This window comes from Tupaia chinensis, unplaced genomic scaffold, assembly GCF_000334495.1.
Source record: "Tupaia chinensis unplaced genomic scaffold, TupChi_1.0 Scaffold000678_1, whole genome shotgun sequence".
Lineage (NCBI taxonomy): Eukaryota > Metazoa > Chordata > Mammalia > Scandentia > Tupaiidae > Tupaia > Tupaia belangeri.
Window position 1 is genome coordinate 1,280,857 of NW_006160202.1, and position 7,083 is coordinate 1,287,939.

At 44.5% G+C, this 7,083-nt stretch overlaps 1 pseudogene; it reads left to right on the plus strand.

The window, feature by feature from the left end:
- The first annotated feature begins 6,360 nt into the window (after positions 1-6,360).
- LOC114010000 (40S ribosomal protein S24 pseudogene) lies at positions 6,361-6,840 on the plus strand (annotated as a pseudogene).
- The last annotated feature ends 243 nt before the right edge of the window (positions 6,841-7,083 follow it).

Below are 7,083 nucleotides of genomic sequence, written 5' to 3' on the forward strand. Positions count from 1 at the left end.
TGGAGGGGGCGGCGAGGGGGGCGCCGCCCGAGCGCTCCGAGTTGGGTGGGGAGACCTCCCCCGCCCCAGTTCGGCGCCGGGCCACCGCGGCCCCACCGCCCTGCAGCGTTACTACTCGCCTGCAGCGTGACGGGAGCGCAAAGACGACGGTGGAAGCACTAGACGGGGACAAGGTGTATCTTGGAAAATGAGGTCGAAGGGGAAAAGGGGGGGCAAAAACAAACCCTCCAGATGAGCAGGAGCAGTAGCCAGCGTTACCTCCAGTGCTCACCGGGCCCAGCAAACAATAGTTCTTGACTAAGGGCGGACTGGAAGCTCAGAGATGGCGGGGAAGTGCAGGCCTTTTGACAGCTGCAGAGGTTCCTGGCAGTGGAAGGGTGTGTGTGTGTGTGTGTGTGTGTGTGTGTGTGTGTGTGTGTGTGTGTGTGTGTTGCTGTTGTTCTTGGGCTCAGAAAGGGCTCCTTCTGGGAAAGAAAGAAAAAGAAAAAAACATTCGTGTCTTGCTGGTCCTGGTGAAAAGATGGAAAGAAACTGCATTTTGACGCTGTCTGGAACTGCAGTTCTCGACCTTCAGCCCTTTTTTTCATAATATTTTGAAACCGCTCCTTTACTGTTCTGAATTAAACTTCATAGTGATATAAGTTACACACATAACTTCGTTTTAGAAAAATCAAAATGCTTCCCTGTCCCCGATATAAAGGAGGAATAAAAGGAGCCTGGGATAACAGCAGCAGTGTCCCTGTGAGCGCTGAGGCCCGGCTGAGCTTGAAGACAATGCAGTGCAGGTGCTTCCCCACCTGGAATCCCAGGCTTGGAACTGCTACCAGCACCGGCTGTGCAGGTGCTCAGTTGGTGACTCAACTACCTCAATCTTTCCTACATTTACACAGAACTGTAATTGCATTCCTGGAAAGTTCATTGTATATTAAAGCTGTTAAAAAAAAAAGTATTAAGTTCCAGGCTCAGATAATTAAACACAGGCTTTCACCTACACGAATGTCCTAGGGGACTTTTGAGAATCTGGGAGAGGGACGCCTCATTGTGCAGACTGTGCTTCGAGGAATTTCTTATACTTTCCCTGCCATAAGTGTCAGGAGTGCCCCCATCATTGTAGTTACAATGGGAAACCCCTCACGTTTTTAAATGTTCCCCCCAGGGAGTAGTTGTGAACCATTGAGCTATTACAGAAAAGGAGCAGAAGAGGAGAGTGCGTAGGTTTGTAACCACTCACGATGACAGCCACCGCTCCTCTTACTGGCCTGTCCTCTCAGCAAGGCCAAATCAAAGAAATGTGTACAGCAACGTAAATAAAGGTATTAACACCAGGAAGGATGTCGAAGATGAGAAGTTCCCAAACTGCTTGGGAAGAAGAGTTTCCTGACTGCTGGGCCTGCTGTCTGTCTGGCAGAAGCTCCTTGTGCTCCTGTGTGGGCCAGGCAAGGCTGTGTGCTCAAAGAAGGCCTTTCTCAGACCCCACTGGGCCTTTCTGTAGGCGAGAATCCCAGAAGCCCAAAAGCAAGCTCCCCAGATATTGTACCAGTCTCTCTTTCTGGCAGTTTGTTTCCGGTATTCCTGAAGTCCTGCCTGGAATGAGGGGTATGGCAGGAAGGAATCTCCCTGGAAAAGAGGAATCATGGAATTTAAAGTTACCACATCACAGTAACATTCATCACCACACTGTCGGTGTAAATCAGAAAAGGAAACAACGTTAATACCCAGATCACAAAGTATTGATTCAATACATGGGAAAGTACCCATTCAAAGGAATATTTATGAACACATATTTAAAAGTGTATCTGGGAAGAACCAACAGTTGGCATAATGGCTATGTCGCTGGACTCCCATGTAGTCAACCACATTTGAGTCCAGGACCCACTGGCTTAAACTCATGCCAGGCGCGTGTGCGTGTGTGCCTAAGATCCCGAGAGGAGAATGGAGGAGAAGGGATTGCAGTGTGGCAAAAATCTCTCTCTATTAAAAAAAAAAAAAGTGTGGGGAAAATATTTAAAATTCAACTGTGAAGTTATTTACAGTCTAGGCATCAGTCTTTTTAATGAGGGCTTAAATTCTTTCTGTCACATTTTAATAACACTAGAACTTTTCTTTTGACCCTCCCTTTCATTGTGTGTGTGTGTGTGTGTGTGTGTGTGTGTGTGTGTGTTATTTACCAGAGAAGGCTTGTACTCACTGAGGTGAAAGGGGGAGAAAGTGAAAAAGGGTCTCCATGGAAAGTGTTCATGCCACAATCCCTTCTCCGCTTCTTCTTTCTTTTTCAGGATTTTGGATTTGTACGTGCGCCTTGTGTGTTTTTCAAGCCACCGGGCCCAGTCGGCCATACGAGATACAGCCACCTTAACCACACTGACTGGCCCTGTGTGTGTTCTTTCTTCTTTTTTAGGAGTCCTTCAGAATCACTGGGCCAGAAGAAAGTAGGGGGTGGGGGAACATGTTTATTTAACAAATCATCTCAGTTGTTCTCCTTACACAATTTCAGTTTGGTTGTCTTTTCAGTCTGTTCTGGCTGCTATAACCAACACCTTAGAAGCAGTAATATAAAAATCAGAGGGGGGAACCAGCAGTTAGCGTAATGGCTATGTCGCTGGACTCCCATGTAGTCGACCACGGTTCGCATTCTGGACCCCATGGCTTAGAACTCACGCCGGGCGCATGTGCGTGCGTGCCCAAGATCCCGAGAGGAGAATGGAGGAGAAGGGATTGCGGTGTGACCATCCCCCCGGGGGGTGATTTCTCGCTTTCTGTCTCTATGTTTCTCTCTGTCTGGCGAGCGCACGCGCCCTATAGCAAAAACCTCTCAAAAAAAAAAAAGAAAGAAAGAAATTGGGACTGGCAGGTGGTGTGGTGTTTAAGGTGTTGGATTCCCACATGGCCGACCCAGACCTGCCAGCTTGCTTTCTCACTTTCCCCTTCCCTCGCTCTCTCTCTGTCTCTCTGGTCAAATTAAAAAATAAATAATAATAACAAAATTAAATAAATAAATGATTTTTTTTAAAAAGAAATGGAAAATTATTTGTTGACGATAGCATGTGTGATTAAGTCAATATGTATTCTGGATGGGAAATTGCATTTTTTTTATGTTGTGATGATATTCAGTGAATGAATGTAAAATAAATAAATTTAAGACAAGAAAATAAAAAACACTGGAGAGTAAATGAGCACCTGCTGGGTTTGCTCTTCTTCCCCTAACTTCCCCAGCCATCACTCTGAAGTTCTAAAGAGCTAATGTGACTCACACTTTCAGATGCTTTCAGTATTTGTTTCATTTAGATCTGCACAGAAACAGAAGACCTTCTTTGTAAATGTTGCATCATTTACAAAGAACTCATGTTTTTCTCCTAACTCTTTGAGTTATTTTTGTATGGTAATATCTCCATTTGGCAGATGAAAAAACTAAAATGAAGACATTTTAAATGACCCAGAGCCAGCAGGTAGTGTAGTGGTTAAGGCTCTGGACTCCCATGTAGTCAACCATGGATCGAGTCTGTGCCCCAGCGGCTTGAAACTATCACTGGGTGTGTGTGCACGCATGCCCAAAAATCTCAAGAGGCAAATGGAAGAGGAGGGATTGTGGTGTGGCCACCCCCCCAGGGGTGATTTCTCACTTTCTGATTCTCTCTGGAGAGTGCACGGTTCCTATAGCAAATATCTCTCTTTAAAAAAAAGACAAACCAACAGTTGGTGTAATGGTTGTGTTGCTGGACTCCCATGTAGTCAACCGTGGTTGGAGTCCCAGACCTGGTGGCTTAGACTCAAGCCAGGTGCATGTCCGTGTGTGCCCAAGATCCTGAGAGGAGAATGGAGGAGAAGGGATTGCGACATGGCCATCCCCCTGGGGGGTGGTTTCTTGCTTTCTGTCTCTCTGTCATTCTCTTTCTGGCGCGCGTATGCTCCCTATAGCAAAAAATTCTCCAAAAAAAAAAAAAAGTTTAGGGGACCCAGGGGTGGTGGTGGTTAAGGCGCTGGACACTCCCACATGGCCAACCATGGTTCAAGTCCTGGACCTGGTGGCTTGCTTTCTCACTTTCCCTTTTTGTCTCTCTCTCTCACTCTCTCTCTCTGTGTCTCTGGTCAAATTAAAATAAAATAAACAAGTAACATTAAATAAATATTTCTTTTTAAAAAACGTTTAAGTTACCTTTCCAAGGTTGCACAGCCAAAAAAATAGCAGAGATGGGCCTCAGGCCCTTTTCCCCCTCATTCACAGTACTTTAGCCATGACTACCTGATTGTAATTCTTTAAACTTGTTCTAATAGTTTCAGCCCAGGGACCAAGCATGGCCAACCACTCCTGCCCAGACGGCCAGCCATTCCCGCCCGGACATGCCTTCTTCAGTCCCATGCTTTCCTTACCTCACAAACAGCTCAAGTGTCACTTCCTCAGTCACGCCTCACCGCTCCCCAGACTTAGACCCCTTTCTCCCCACTCGACTAGCCACTCTTGACACACCGAATTCATCATTCAAAAGAAACTTCTCTCAGGGCTGGCCCCATGGCCTGGTGGTTAAGGAAGCTAGAGCCCACATTGCTGACCATGGTTTGAATCCCAACACTGGTGACTTGAAAAACACACAAGACGTGTGTGTGTGTGTGTGTGTGTGTGTGTGTGTGTGTATGTGTGTGCCCCAAATCCTGACAGGATGGAGAAGTGAAGAACGGGGATTGTGGGATGATTGTGCTGCGATGGTGGGTACTTTCTCTCTCTTCCCATCTCTCTCCCTCTCTAGTTAGTGCTTGTGTCCTCTGGCACATTTTTTTAAAAGATTATCCTAGTAGTAATTAAAATAATTATTTAATAATTTACGTTGATACACCACTTAACAACAAGGATATATTCTGAGGAATTTGTAGTTAGGCAATTTCATCATTGTACAAACATCCTAAAGTGTGTTTACACAAACCTGAGTGACACAGCCTGCTTCTCTCCTACGCCGTGTGGTGTAGACTATTACTCTAGGCTGCAAAATGTGTACTGCATGTCACGGTACTGAGTACTGCAGGCAGTTGTAACACAATGGGAAGTATTTGTGTGTCTAAACATATGAAAGATACAGTAAAATTATGCTATAAAAGATAAAAATGGAACACCTATCTAGGGCACTTACCATGAATGGAGTTTGCAGGACTGGAAGCTGCTCGGAGAGAGCTGTGGGTGAATGGCCAGTGAATGTGAAGGCCTAGGACATTACTGTACACTAGACTTCATAAACACTGTCCATTTAGGCTATGCTGAACTTATTTTTTAAATTATTTTTTCAAATCAACTGGTGGAGTGGTGGTTAAGGCGTTTGGATCCCACACAGCCAACTGCACAGTTCTAGGGTCAGACCCGTTGACTTGACAAACACTGGCACATGAGCATGCACGTCCAAAATCCTGAGAGGAGGCAGAAATGGAGAAGAGATTGTGGTGTGGCCATCCCCCACAGACGGTGCTTTTGTACTCTCATTCACTCTCCAGTGAGGGCACATAACCTTTGTCGAGTTTTAAAAATCATGAATTAGGACTCAGCAGGTGGCATGGTGGTTGAGGATGCTGGACTCCCACATGGCTGACTATGGTTTGAGTCCCAGACCTGGCAACTTGCTTTCTCTCTCTCTCAGCAAATAAAGAAATAAAGTTAAATAAAATAAATAATTATTTTTAAAAAAATAATTTTCTTTTTTCTATAATAAATTAACATCAGTTTACTATAGCTTTCTACGTTATAAACTTTTTAAGTTTTGTAGTTTTTTGACTCTTGTAATAATGCTTAAGACACAAGCACATTGTATAACTGCACAAAAATGTTCTCTTCATAACCATTCTCTACGAGTTCTTTCTACTTTTTAATTTTTTTATTTTTTACTTTTTAAACCTTTATGTTAACAACTACAACACAAACATATTAATCTAGGTCTCTGTGGGACCAGGATCATCAGTGTCACTGTCTTCCATGTCCACACCTTATCCCACAGGAAGGGCCATTATGAACCAACAACATGAGATTAAACCAAGCACGGGAGAAAATGATGCAATCAAGAGGTGTGGTAGGGGTCAGAAGGTGGTGTGGTAGTCCAAGCACCGGACTCCCACATGGCTGACTGCAGTCCAAGTCCAGGCCTGGTGGCTTGAAAATCATGCTGGCTGCCATGTGTGTGTGTGTGCCCAAGTCTCAAGAGGAGACTAGAGGAGAATGGACTGAAGCGTGGCCATCCTCCCTGGAGGTGACTTCTCACTGTCCCTGAGGCACTGTCTTTCTCCAGTGAGTGCACATGCCCTGTGACAAAAATTTAAAAAAGAGACAGATGGTCAGCACAGAAGGTATAAAGCTGCTGCCAGGTCGCTTGAGGATATACCGCCATCATGAATGACACAGTAACTATCCGAATCAGGAGATCCATGACCAACCACTACTTCAGAGGAGACAAATGGCCGTCAATGTCTTCACCCCAGGAAGGCAACAGCACCTAAGACAGAAATTCAGGAAAAACTAGCGAAGATGTACAAGACTACACCAGACGTCATCTTTGGGTTTGGGTTCAGAACCCATTTTGGTGGTGGCAAGAAAACTGGCTTTGGCATGATTTATGATTCTTTGGATTATGTGAAGAAAAATGAACCCAAACATAGACTTGCAAGACATGGCTTTTATGAGAAGAAAAAGACGTCAAGAAAACAGCGAAAGGAACGCAAGAACAGAATGAAGAAAGTCAGGGGGACTGCAAAGGCCGGTGTTGGTGCTGGCAAAAAGTCGAAGGAGTAAAGATTCTGTAACGACTATCTGCGGTGATTGTGCAGATTTTTCATGAGAGGATTAATAAGCTAAAAAACTTTTTATGTGAAAAAAAAAGCTGCCGCCAGGTAGCAGGCATACGCTTTTACAATAAACTTTATATAAACAAGACAGTGTAAAATAAGAATGAAAATGTGGATAGCAAATCTAAAAACCAATAACAACAGTCATTGATTATCATTTTCAAGTAGTATGGATGGTACATAATCATACCACTATTTTTTATTATGACTGACAAAGCAGTGGGTTTGTTTATACCAGCATCACCAGAGAGAGCTTACATTTCCCAGAGA